The sequence below is a fragment of the Dendrobates tinctorius genome, unplaced genomic scaffold, assembly GCF_039654945.1.
Source record: "Dendrobates tinctorius isolate UK_male_01 unplaced genomic scaffold, ASM3965494v1 ptg000014l, whole genome shotgun sequence".
In the NCBI taxonomy this organism is placed as follows: domain Eukaryota; kingdom Metazoa; phylum Chordata; class Amphibia; order Anura; family Dendrobatidae; genus Dendrobates; species Dendrobates tinctorius.
Genome location: NW_027361682.1, coordinates 16,972,607 through 16,987,959, shown reverse-complemented (window position 1 = coordinate 16,987,959; position 15,353 = coordinate 16,972,607).

Sequence of the window (15,353 nt, the reverse complement as noted above, 5' to 3'; positions counted from 1 at the left end):
GGATATGATACTGGTTCTCATCTCAGGGTGAGATTTTATCAGCTGCTATATATTTATATATACAGCAATTTCTTAATCTCTTTAAGCACTCTTATACGTGCTCATCAGGAGGTAGAAATATGTAACTATGGTAATATTTATCTATCTCTGCCATCCTTGTCCGCTAATCACAACCAGCGCCCAGTAATTCCTAGTCCTGGATTAGCCTTACATCCATTTACACCCTCACTACATTAACTGCTTGATAAAATGTGTCACCAGAGCTGAGTGGTGAGAAATATGGGGGAGTGCGGTTAGAATACAGGTTTGGTATGGTAGGGTCTTTATATGCAGTGTTACCTAGAAGGAGACGCTGTAAATCTTGTGACTGGAACAGACATACAGTGCTGAGGTGAATTACAGTAATTAATTCTCAGGCTGACCTCGCATGTATTGTACATGAAAAGAGAGCAAACACAAAGGGGATTATGTATTCACGAGCCGGATATTATATCGTTATTATTAGCTTGAGAGAAAAGGATTGGTAAAAAAAAGAAGCAACTGTCACCTGTAATACTGTATCTGTACATGTGGATTTTAGGAATAACCCTACTCAACATCGAGCACTGTGGCCAAAATAGCTATGGATGGTCCAATGTAGGCCTACACTTCAAAATACGAGATCTTCATTTCTTCTTAGGCTGTGTGCACACGCTGCGGATTTTGCTGCGGTTCCGCAGCGGTTCTGGCCGCTGCGGACCCGCAGCAGCTTTTGCTGCGGTGTACAGTACAATGATTCCCTATGGGAATCAAAAACCGCAGTGCAGACGGTGCGGAATTTTCCGCGCGGATTATCTGCGGTTTTCAATCCGCAGAAAGAATTGACATGTCAATTCTTTCTGCGGATTCTCCTGCGGTTTGCCATCTCCTCCATTGAGGAGATGAAAAACCGCAGGGCAAAACCGCAGAGCAATCCGCAGGTAAAACCGCAGGTCTTTTGACCTGCGGTTTCACCTGCGGATTGTACAAAATCCGCGCGGATGAATCCGCACCTTTTCCGCAGCGTGTGCACACAGCCTTAGGGAATGTGCACACAACGTCTTTTCAGGAGGGTTTCAGAACGGACTTGATTTCTCGACATTAAAACATGTTCTGTGCAACATACCCTTACTTTGAACATAATTCTCATCATGCCTGAGGCTTTAGCAAAGATTGAATGTATTCATCTCAGCCCTGCATAGGTATATGCTTTATATAAAATGCCAAGATTTGGACAAGCTAAAAATCTGTGTTGGTGTCCCTTTTGTTGAAAAATGTATCTACTATAATACTGCTCCCTATGTACATGAATAATTGCTATAATACTGCCCCTGTGTAATGCCCCTTCACCAACTAACTGGTAATATAATGCTCCATGGACAAGAATAGAACTACTATAATACTGCCCCTATGTACAAGAATATAACTACTATAATACTGCCCCTATGTACAAGAATATAACTACTATAATACTGCCCCTATGTACAAGAATATAACTACTATAATACTACCCATATTTATAAGAATATTACTACTATAAAACTGCTCCTGTGTACAAGAATATAACTACTATAATACTGCCCCTATGTACAAGAATATAACTACTATAATACTACCCATATTTATAAGAATATTACTACTATAAAACTGCTCCTGTGTACAAGAATATAACTACTATAATACTGCCCCCTATGTACAAGAATATAACTACTATTATAGCGCTCCTATGTTCAAGAATATATCTACTATGATACAGTGCCTATGTACAAGAATATAGCTACAATAATACTACCCATATTTATAAGAATATTACTACTATAATACTACCCCTATGTACAAGAATATAATACTATTATAGTGCTCCTATGTTCAAGACTATATCTACTATGATACAGTGCCTATATACAAAAAATACACTGCTCAAAAAAATAAAGGGAACACTATAATACCACATCCTAGATATCTCTGAATGAAATATTCCAGTTGCAAATTTTTATTCATTGCATATTGGAATGTGTTCAGAACAATAATACATAAAAATTATCAATGTAAATCAAAATGAATATCCCATGGAGGTCTGGATTTGGAATGATACTCAAAATCAAAGTGAAAAATCAAATTACAGGCTGATCCAATTTCAGTGGAAATGCCTCATGACAAGGAAAAGATGTTCAGTAGTGTGTGTGGCCTCCACGTGCCTGTATGACCTCCCTATAATGCCTTGGCATGCTCTTGATGAGGCGGCGGGTGGTCCGCCAACTCCTGGACAGTCTGTGGTGCAAAGTGACGTTAGTGGATGGAGCAAGACATGATGTCCCATGATGTGCTCAATCAGATTCAGGTTTGGGGAACGGGCGGGCCAGTCCATAGCTTCAATGCCTTCATCTTGTAGGAACTGCTGACACACTCCAGCCACATGAGGTCTGGCATTGCCTTGCATTAGGAGGAACCAAGGGGCCAACCGCACCAGCATATGGTCTCACAAGGGGTCTGAGGATCTCATCTCGGTACCTAATGGCAGTCAGGCTACCTCTGGCAAGCACATGGAGGGCTGTGCGGCCCTCCAAAGAAATGCCAGCCCACACCGTTACTGACCCACTGCCAAACTAGTCATGCTGAAGGATGTTGCAGGAAGCAGATCGCTCTCCACGGCATCTCCAGACTCTGTCATGTCTGTCACATGTGCTCAGTGTGAACTTGCTTTCATCTATAAAGAGCACAGGGCGCCAGTGGCGAATTTGCCAATCCTGGTGTTCTGTGGCAAATGCCAAGCGTTCTGCACGGTGTTGGGCTGAGAGCACAACCCCCATCTGTGGACGTCGGGCACTCAGACCATCCTCATGGAGTCGATTTCTAACCGTTTGTGCAGACACATGCACATTTGTAGCCTGCTGGAGGTCATTTTGCAGGGCTCTGGCAGTGCTCCTCCTGTTTATCCTTGCATAAAGGCAAAGGTAGTGGTCCTGCTGTGGGTTGTTGCCCTTCTACGGCCCCCTCCACATCTCCTGGCGTCCTGGCCTGTCTCCTGGTAGTGCCTCCAGCCTCTGGAAACTACGCTGACAGACACAGCAAACCTTCTTGCCACAGCTCGCATTGATATGCCATCCTGAATGAGCTGCACTACCTGAGCCACTTGTGTGGGTTGTAGAGTCCATCTCATGCTACCACGAGTGTGAAAGCACAACCAACATTAAAAAGTGACCAAAACATCAGCCAGAAAGCATTGGTACTGAGATGTGGTCTGTGGTCCCCACCTGCAGAACCACTCCTTTATTGAGTGTGTATTGATAATTGCCAATAATTTCCATCTGTTGTCTATTCCATTTGCACAACAGCATGTGAAATTGATTGTCAATCAGTGTTGCTTCCTAAGTGGACAGTTTGATTTCACAGAAGTTTGATTTACTTGGAGTTATATTCTGTTGTTTGTGTTCCCTTTATTTTTTTTGAGCAGTGTATATGACTCACCCCCAGAGGCCGTGGGGTACTCAGTGCTGGGCCTGTTGATTACAATGGGAGATGTCACAGTGGCAGTGACCCGGTCCGTGGCCTCAAGCGGTCAATGTAAAAGGGGGTAGAGTGATCGGGATAAAGTTGTTGAGATGATTCGTGACGCCACCTGTGGTTTCTGGTCAGTTTGACCAGCGCTGAAGGTTGCTTCTCTGGGACAGATGGTGTGGTGCAGCAATGAGGTTGAAGCTCCCCACAGGTGGAGCTGTAGTCCCAGGGCAGTGTAGATGAGGTTGGCAAGTGGGGAGATGATGTAAAGAAGCAGATGTAGCACAGCCGGGTGTAAGGCACAAGAATAAGTGGAGGACACAAGGGCATGTAATTCCAAAGCTTTACTCACAGTCTGTTGCGCATACAGGTGCCCACTTTGGTGCCGTGTTCTCCAGGTCAGGGGCTCAGGCAACTCACAGGCAAGGTAAAGTACTCCTTTCCAGCACTCCTCCAACATGTGCCTTCTCTGAACGTCTCCACACTAGCGCCTAATCTGAAGTACTTGTATTTGCGTATTAAACTCAAGTTCCTCCTTCTTGATGTTACTTAGAACTCTACTTGTACGGCAGACAGCTGTAGCCTGATTCGGGGACTCCTTGCTATCAAGTCCCGGCTCACTCATGTTGCTCTTGTGCCCCCCAAGTCTTAGGTGGGAATAAAGTGGTGACAACTTCTATTCCTCCGGTGTCTGCTGCAGGACCATCAGTATCCATACAACCTCGGGGACCGGACCCCGGCCATGCGCTTAGAACTTGAGGAAGGGCTCTGCTCTGACCCTAGTCCTTAGTTCTCTTCTTCTCCTTACGTTCCGTACTAAACTATCTTCCTTCTGAAGAATCAGGCTTTCTATGGCTCTTTCCTGTGCCAGCAGCTCCAGGTCACAGGAGTCTGCTGCAGCACTTCCTTCACTCCATCCCTCTCAGGGGATCTTCTCTTACAGAATGACCTTTTCCTAATATTCTCCAGCTCTCTTGTGCAGTCTAAGCTCCACCCACGTCCCAACACTCTTCGTGTTCCAAGCAGGGAGGCACCAAAGGTGCTTTGCTACATTTCTATGTTGTGTGAGATGCAGGTGTTGGAGTGTGGTCAGGTGTCTCCACCTTACCTGATACCACACCTCAGGAGGAGGTGCAGTACCTCTGTGGCGACTGAACCTTCAGGGGCGCCACATATATCTACTATAATGCTGCCTCCTATGTACAAAAATATAACTAATAAACATACTGATCTCATAGCCTCAAGGCCATGAATTTGATCAAGAAGTGTCAAACACAAAATTAAAATCACAAATTTTATTGAAAAAATATACAAAGATAAAACAGAGAATTTTTTGGTGCCTCAAACCAGACAAATGGAAAGATCAGACAAAGAGTGAAGACACGGCGACTCAAAATACTCAGGAAACAATTCAGGATATTCAAATTGATGTATATATATATATCTGTTGATATTGTTACATATGGTGTATTTGTAGAGCTTAGATACCTCCACACCTACAAAAACACACCCATATAATTACAAGTGCTCCATCAATGGCAGACAATAGAATATATATATCCCCATATTACTGCATAAAGTGTGCCAGTAGCGCTTAGAAACCTCCACAGCTACAAAAGCACACCTCTATGATTATAAATGCTCAATCAGTAGCAAATAACAGAATATAAACATCTCACAATATTGTTGCATAACATGTGCCTGCAGAGCTTGGATATAACAGCCTGCCTACCTGAGTGCAAATGCTCCATCAGTGACGGGCAATAAAGTGCTTGTGCAAAATATTTAAGGTGCCTGGTAGCGTCAAGACAGCCCAGAAATACTGACTGTCAGGTGGATGAAAGACCTCCATAGTTAAAAAACATGGGCCCATCCAGGCATCCCAATTCCCAATGCGTACACTGAGGAGGAAAACCTGAATCGAAACATAATACCTGAGATAGCATTCCCCATGTCAAAATGCTGCCAAGTGGCACTCTGATCCTCCAACCCCGACGTGCGTTTCGCACCGCGAGTGGCTTCTTCCAGGGGGCGTGTCAAAGGACTGGCGTCATAGAAGTTTATACCGTTAATCAGCCAATAGCAAAAAAACACAGGGTGGAGTTACATAATACCTATTCAATCACAGCTATGCACGTGACCAATGATTATCCGGACACCTGAGCATATGAGTGGTTAGCTGGTCAATCAATTACAAGACAACAGGGCGGAGTTACATTATCACTGTCCAATCAGAACATACGCACGTGACCAATGGTTACCGGGACAACCAAGCGCATGAATGACGGACATCATGGTAATTAATTCACCCAGTGCCAATAACAGGAAGTCACCCGTTCTATACAGTGCATGCGGCCCACAAACACCCTGATAATCAGGTAAACCAAAACAGAGCCCGGATAACATAACACAGCTACGCACGTGACTAAAAATTACCCGGACAACCGGGCATATGTATGGTTAGTCGGTAAGCCAATTACAATACCACAGGGCGGAGTTACGTTAACCCTGTCCAATCGTGACATACGTACATGGCCAATAGTTACCAGGACAACCAATCATAAGTATGACAGGCATCGGGGTGATTAATTCACCCTCTGCCAATACCAACAAATCACCCATTTAGTAATGTGCATGCGGCCCACAACCACCCTGACAACCAGGCAAGCAAAAGCAAAGCCTGGAAGACATATCACATGATTACCCAAATAAACATATGTCGATGTTATAACTAGTATAATATTGCCCCTATGTACAAAAATATAACTATTATATTACTGACCCTATGTCCAAGAATATAACTACTATGATACTCTGCTCCAGTGTACAAGAATATAACTACTATAATACTACCCCTATGTACAAAAATATAACTATAATATTGCCCCTATGTGCAAGAATATAACTACTATAATACTGCCTCTATGTACAAGAATATAACTACTATAATACTGCCCCTATGTACAAGAATGTAACTACTATAATACTGCCCCTATATACAAGAATATAGCTACTATAATACTGCCTCTATGTAGAATATTACCTACTATTATACTGCCCCTATGTACAGGAATATAACTACTATAATACTACTCCTATTTAAAAGAATATAACTCCTATAATACTGCTCCTAAGTACAAGAATATAACTACTATAATTCTGCCCCTATGTACAAGAATATAACTACTATAATTCTGCCCCTATGTACAAGAATATAACTACTATAATACTGCTCCCTATGTACAAGAATATAGCTACTATAATACTGCCTCTATGTACACGAATATAACTACTATAATACTGCCCCCTATGTACAAGAACATAACTACTGTAATACTGCCTCTATGTACAAGAATATAACTACTATAATACTGCCTCTATGTACAAGAATATAATTACTATAATACTGCCCCTATGTACAAGAATATAACTACTATAATACTGCCTCTATGTACAAGAATATAACTACTATAATACTGCCCCTATGTACAAGAATATAACTACTATAATACTGCCTCTATGTACAAGAATATAACTACTATAATACTGCTCCTATGTACAAGAATATAACTACAATAATACTGCCTCTATGTACAAGAATATAACTACTATAATACTGCTCCTATGTACAAGAATATAACTACTATAATTCTGCCCCTATGTACAAGAATATAACTACTATAATACTGTCCCCTATGTACAAGAATATAACTACTATAATACTGCCTCTATGTACAAGAATATAGCTACTATAATACTGCCCCTATGTACAAGAATATAAATACTATATTACTGCCTCTATGTACAAGAATATAACTACTATAATACTTCCCCTATGTACAAGAATATAAGTACTATAATACTGCCCCTATGTACAAGAATATAACTACTATAATACTGTCCCCTATGTACAAGAATATAACTACTATAATACTGACCCTATGTACAAGAATATAACTACTGTAATACTGCCCCTATGTACAAGAATATAACTACTATAATACTGCTCCCTATGTACAAGAATATAACTACTATAATACTGCTCCCTATGTACAAGAATATAGCTACTATAATACTGCCTCTATGTACACGAATATAACTACTATAATACTGCCCCCTATGTACAAGAACATAACTACTGTAATACTGCCTCTATGTACAAGAATATAACTACTATAATACTTCCCCTATGTACAAGAATATAAGTACTATAATACTGCCCCTATGTACAAGAATATAACTACTATAATACTGTCCCCTATGTACAAGAATATAACTACTATAATACTGACCCTATGTACAAGAATATAACTACTGTAATACTGCCCCTATGTACAAGAATATAACTACTATAATACTGCTCCCTATGTACAAGAATATAACTACTATAATACTGCTCCCTATGTACAAGAATATAGCTACTATAATACTGCCTCTATGTACACGAATATAACTACTATAATACTGCCCCCTATGTACAAGAACATAACTACTGTAATACTGCCTCTATGTACAAGAATATAATTACTATAATACTGCCCCTATGTACAAGAATATAACTACTATAATACTGCCCCCTATGTACAAGAACATAACTACTGTAATACTGCCTCTATGTACAAGAATATAACTACTATAATACTGCCTCTATGTACAAGAATATAATTACTATAATACTGCCCCTATGTACAAGAATATAACTACTATAATACTGCCTCTATGTACAAGAATATAACTACTATAATACTGCCCCTATGTACAAGAATATAACTACTATAATACTGCCTCTATGTACAAGAATATAACTACTATAATACTGCTCCTATGTACAAGAATATAACTACTATAATACTGCCTCTATGTACAAGAATATAACTACTATAATACTGCTCCTATGTACAAGAATATAACTACAATAATACTGCCTCTATGTACTAGAATATAACTACTATAATACTGCCCCTATGTACAAAAATATAACTACAATAATACTGCCTCTATGTACTAGAATATAACTACTATAATACTGCCCCTATGTACAAGAGTATAACTACTGTAATACTGCTCCCTATGTACAAGAATATAACTACTGTAATACTGCCCCTATGTACAAGAATATAACTACTATAATACTGCTCCTATGTACAAGAATATAACTACTATAATACTGCCCCTATGTACAAGAATATAACTATTATAATGCTACCCCCTATGTACAAGAATATAGCTACTATAATACTGTCCCTATGTCCAAGAATATAACTACTATAATACTGCCCCTATTTACAAGAATATAACTACTAAAATACTGCCTCCTATGTACAATAATATAACTACTATAACACTGCCCCTATGTACAAGAATATAAGTACTATAATACTGCCCCTATGTACAAGAATATAACTACTATAATACTGCCTCTATGTACAGGAATATAACTACTATAATACTGCCCCTATGTACAAGAACATAACTACTATAATACTGCCTCTATGTACAGGAATATGACTACTATAATACTGCCCCTATGTACAAGAATATAACTACTATAATACTGCCTCTATGTGCAAGAACATAATTACTATAAGACTGTCCCACAAGTACAAGAATGCAGAATCCTTCAGTTCTACAGACAGTAAATGATATGTGAAATATCAGAATATGGAGTTGGACAAGCCGATGAATTTACGTTACAGCACTATAATGAGTATCTGTGGACACAATACATGGATTTCATAGCTTGATTTAAATAAGATTGGTTAGTAAATCAGTCCTGGGAGATAATGGGTAATATCTAAAGTGTGATCCTCTCAGAGTTTATCGTGATGGCCACTCAGGGGTCCTCAGTCTCAGAAAAGCAGATGTGCCTGTGATGAGAGACAGCTGGTTGCTGCTGACTTGCATTGTGTGAGAGTTAATGGAGAGTGAGGGACTTAGTGAGAAAGAAATTAGGGTGAGTGAAGGGGAAGGCAGATAAAACACAAGTTTAACTCATTACCTTCCAGTATAATATATTGTCCTTAGCATTCGATCTAGTGATATTGCTATGGAGGGTATAGAGGTAGCAATTACAATCAGTCCTAGTGTCTGAGGGGGGATAATGACACTTCAACTTTGTAAGAAAATCCCACTAAAGGCCCAAAACTGGCTGCGCATTTTTGCAACACAGGCCCATTTGTCAGTATTTTTGAGGCCTATTAAGAAGGTTGTCTGGGACTAAACAACTGGTGACCCATCAGTAGAATGTAAGTCTGCAAGGACGGGGTCCTCTCCCCTCTGCACCAGTTTGTCATTGTAAATCTGTTTACTGTTAACAATATCTATAAATTTGTATGTAACCCCCCTTCTCATGCACAGCACCATGGAATTAATGGTGCTATATAAATAAATAATAATAATAGGTGGATAGGTCATTTGTGTGATTCCAGACAAGCAGTTTTCTCATGATGACCACTGCCCGCATAGTTATCATAAAGGGACGTCCACCCTCTTGAGTTCAACCTCTCGAAAGTCCATGAGAGACCTAATCTCTATGTATTATTTCCCCTTCCAGCTTGAGGATCATGTGTCCAAGATGGCATATTCAAAGATGGTGTAACAAACCCCTTTGATTTAGACAAATTTCTGTATATTTGCCCAAGGTATAGGAAAGTCAAGACAAGCCCTATGGAACGGTCTTGGCTTATACTATCTTGGCTATTCTAATCTAAGGTAAGTAGTCTTATTGGAAGTACAACTAAAGCTGTCTTCTCTCCAAATATGTGTTTTCTATTATATTTATCCTAGTGCCTGTAAGGAGTTTACCTAATTTATGCAAATTTTCACGATGTCCATCATGGCCTACTAACATTGTCTTCCTCTTTACCATAGACCTTTTCTGGCATTGAAAATAACTTTTCAAGAGTTAGCGATTACTGGAAACCTCAGTATGCTTATCTTCCCTACGAACAGAATTATAAGGAATGTTGAAACTCAACACCCCAATCCTTCTAAGGGTGGTTTCACATTAGCGCTTTTTAAGCGCACGCACGGCCGGGGGTAGCTCCGCCCCCGAGCCGGCTCTCTGCCCGGCGTGCCCGCCCCTTGCTTGTAGCGCTGCCTCCTAGCGCACAGCGGCGCCTGCGATCGGCGCACCCTATCATTAGCATAGGGTGCGCAGATCGTGCGCAGGCCGTGCGCTAGTTGCGCTTTGACCTGCGCTGCGCACTTTTGACGGTGCGCCTTGCGCGCCAAAATCAAACTTTTCGGATTTTGGTGTGCACGGCGCACCGTCAAAAGTGCGCAGCGCAGGTCAAAGCGCAACTAGCGCACGGCATGCGCACGATCTGCGCACCCTATGCTAAAGATAGGGTGCGCCGATCGCAGGCGCCGCTGTGCGCTAGGAGGCGGCGCTACAAGCAAGGGGCGGGCACGCCGGGCAGAGAGCCGGCTCGGGGGCGGAGCTACCCCTGGCCGTGCGTGCGCTTAAAAAGCGCTAATGTGAAACCACCCTTATATGTTTGGCCTACTAATTATCTAATTTGAGTAATTTGTGTGCAATGGCAATGCCCATCAATTACTGGAGTGGCAGAGCCCAGATTAGAGCTCTCTGGAGTTTTCTCTATTCTATGACTGGATGGACATTGAGATAATTGTGCAAAAATTTGGAGAGGCTCTTCACAAAGGCAATTGCCGTCAAGCCCTCTGGTGGTAGATTCTAAAATGAAGACCATCTAGTGTGTTTTCTATTTAAGGTCAAGATGAAAGGAATTTTATGTGTCACAGATTAGCAGGACCCACAGTAGAGGTCTTTTTTTTCATTCTAGGTCCTATTCAACATTGACCCACAGTATAAGTGTGTGAATTTTGCAAGTCTCCCGCCTTGATCCACTCCCGCCTGGATTACTGCAATGCTCTATTAATTGGCCTCCCCGTCACTCGACTATCCCCCCTCCAGTCCATACTTAATGCAGCGGCCAGGATCGTCCATCTGGCTAATCGGTACTCGGACGCATCCGCTCTTCGCCAGTCCTTACATTGTCTGCCCATTCATTATAGGATCCAATTCAAAGTACTTGTTCTCACCCACAAAGCTCTCCACAGTGCAGCACCCCCTTACATTTCTTCCCTCATTTCTGTCTATCGGCCTAGCCGATCGCTGCGCTCAGCAAACGACTTTCGACTAACCTCTGCACTAATCCGTACCTCCCACTCCCGACTCCAAGACTTCTCCCGTGCTGCTCCTATCCTCTGGAATGCTCTACCCCAAGAAATCAGGACTATCCACAATTTGCATAGTTTTAGGCGCTCCCTCAAAACACACTTGTTCAGAGAGGCCTATCGCGTTCACTGATCAAAGTAATTCTCTGTGTAAGTGTGCTTGTGTAGCCCATTCACTATCTCCATCCATCCTTCACTCCCTCAAGATGGCTGGACCTTCATTGTAAATACACCATTGTAAATACACACCTGTACTTTGTATCTCCCCCACCTAATTGTAGATTGTAAGCTCTCACGAGCAGGGTCGTCTCATTTCGTCTTATTTTGCTTCAATTATTGTATTGTTAACGTTGTTACTTATGACTTGTGTTTGGAAACTGTTAAACTGTAAAGCGCTGCGGAATATGTTGGCGCTATATAAATAAAGATTATTATTATTATTATTATTAAGTCTCCAACAATGCCAGGGCCCATCAAGTCCTGGGGTGGCAGAATCTAAAGTAAAAAAGAAGACACTCTGTGTGATACAACCCTCTAAACACCTGCAATAGTTTAACATTATAATCACGATGAGCTATGCTTAGAATATAATTAATCTCACTTGGATGACGATAATTATGAATCAATCTTTAATTGCATTAGTGGTAAATTCCTGCTGATTACAAGACTCTATTGTGACTGCACTGACTCGGAAAGATCCCAGGGTCAACTAATCAATCTTTTTCCTCATTAATAGCCAAGACACGAGTCTTGATAACATTTTCATGAGTTTGTTCGTCTATCACCAGAAGATAACAAGCTAGATGACTGTCTTTGTTAGATTCGAAAATAAGTGGAAAGAAATGGTAAGACCTTCGTAGAATGAAGGCTATGAGGTCAAGATTTAGTTTATTTTATCGTGCAACGGTCCTCTGCCCCATGATCACCTCCTTACTAACGCCGGTTAATTGCCTTGAAGTCATTTTCTTATTTGCCGCAAATATTAATGGACACTTTGGTGGAAGGTGGGGAAGGAATTGCTGAATTTTCAGACTCAATATGTTTGAAACGGACCTTTTAGATGTTTTTATTTTCTGGTTGGATGAAGATCGATTGTGTGTCATTGTCTGTAATAGCTGAAATAACACCATGGATCACTGACCAAAGTCTATCTCTGTGTTTCTATAGAGATACATGTAATGAGGACTTGATGTATGATAACTGTGAACATGGTCAAAAAGGAACAACATAGCTGAGCATTGATAAAAAAAAATAAAAATAAAGTCTTTTCTCGGCGCTTCCGGAGGACAAGGATAGTTTAGAGGTTGAGATGATTTGCTCAGTAACAAATTTATTAGGACAATTTAGGAACAAAACAACGCGTTTCAGCCCACAACAGCCTTCATCAGGTATAATATGTGCTTTTAAAAAAATTTTAAAAGAAAGTTGTCTTTATAGACTGGTGACTCCTGACACATAGCAGGGGTGTGCCTCAATTAATTGCAATTAACACCCCACCCCAAGTGGGTCAGTGTGATCTTAAAACAGTCCTGGTATATCAGAATGGTATAATGGTATATGAAAAAAACAAACAAAAAAAAAATTTTTTTTAAATAATAAACAATATATATGCAAAACATATTATAAATGGTAAAATTACACAGTGGATCCTGTAATCCTTTCCACAAGTATTTATAGAACAATTAAATTACATATTGTCTTAGCAAAATGTAAAAGTTCGGAAAGAAGAAAATAAAAAGTGTTTTTTCACCTTTCATTCACCTCTTCTCCCTCTCACTCCCCTCTCCCCTCTCCATTGAAAATTTCTATACAATTAATTGGGATTAACACCCCACCCCAAGTGGGTCAGTGTGATCTTAAACCAATCCTGGTATATCAGAATGGTGTCCTGGTGTATAAAACAGAAAAAAAAAAAAAAATATATATATATATATATATATATATACATAGAAAAAAACAAAAATATATGCAAAACATATTATAAATTGTAAAATTACACAGTGGATCCTGCAATCCTTTCCACAAGTATTTATAAAACAATTAAATTGCATATCGTCTGAGCAAAATTTAAAAGTTCGGAAAGGAGAAAATAAAAAATGTTTTTTCATTTTTCATTCACCTCTGCAACATAGCTGAGCATGATATCAAAAATTAAAAAATCTAACAGTCCAGATTTTCTTTTTCGGAAGATGTCCCCAGATGAAGCCTTTCATCATGTACCCATATTCTTCAGGATAAAGTTAACATTGATACATCTATAAATATGATGAATTCAATATGGTGGCACTTGTGGGTCCAAAAAGTTCCAAAGTGCAAAACACAATAACAAGAAGATCTAAATTATTCAAGATAAAAAATAGTTCCTTTAAGCTAAGCACACTAACCACCTGAAAAGGAAGGTGCAGATGCCAAAACTAATTTTTCAATTTCTTGATTGCTAAAATTGCCATCTGTGTATAGCACTCATCCAGGGGAACGTATATGGTATTTATGGCACTAACACCCCTAAATCATCCCTACTTAGACTGATTTTACACAATTTGCCTTAAAGGGCTATGTGAGGGCCATAATACTGTCTGATGGCTATATAGAGGCTATTCTACTGTTTGGAGGGCTATGTTGAGAGCCAATGTACTGTTTGGAGGGCTATGCGGGTGCCATTATACTATTTGAAGGGGATGTGGGGACCATTACATTGTTTGGAGGGATATGTGGTGGGCCATTATACTGTTTGAAGGAGATATGTGGAGGGCTAATATTCTACTTAGAGGGCTATGTGGGGGCCATTGTAGTGTTTAGTGAGTTATGTGGGGGCTATTATACTGTTTGCAGGGCTATATGGGGACCATTACACTATATTGAAGGCTACGTGGGACCATTGCACTATTTGGTGGGTTGTGTGGGGACGATTATACAATTTGAAGGGCTATATGGGGGGCATTATACTCATTGGAGAGCTAAGTGGATGGCCAATATACCATTTGGAGGGCTATGTGGGGGCCATTATACTGTTTGAAGGACTATGTCTGGACCATTATACTGTTTGGAGAGCTATGTGGGTGCTATTATACTGTTTGAAGGGCTATGTCTGGACCAGTATACTATTTGGAGCGCAATGTGGGGGGTCATTATACTGTTTGAAGGGCTATGTGGGGGCCATTATACTGTTTGAAGGAATATGGACCATTATAATGTTTGGAGGGCTATGCGGGTGCTATTATACTGTTTGAAGGGCTGTGTCTGGACCAGTATACTATTTGGAGCGCAATGTGGGGGGTCATTATACTGTTTGAAGGGCTATGTGGGGGCCATTATACTGTTTGAAGGAATATGGACCATTATACTGTTTGGAGGGCTATGTGGGGGCCATTATACTGTTTAAAAGACTGTCTGGACCATTATACTGTTTGGAGGGCTATTATACTGTTTTGAGGGCCATTTGGAGTCCGTTATACTATTTTGAAGGCTACGTGGGGCCATTACACTGTTTGGAGGGCTATGTGGGGATGATTATACGGTTTGGAGGGCTATGTGGGGGGGCATTATACTGATTGAAGGGTTATGTGGGGCTATTATGCTATTTGGAGAACTATGTGGGCTCCATTATATTGTTTGAAGGGCTATGTGGGGGTCATTAT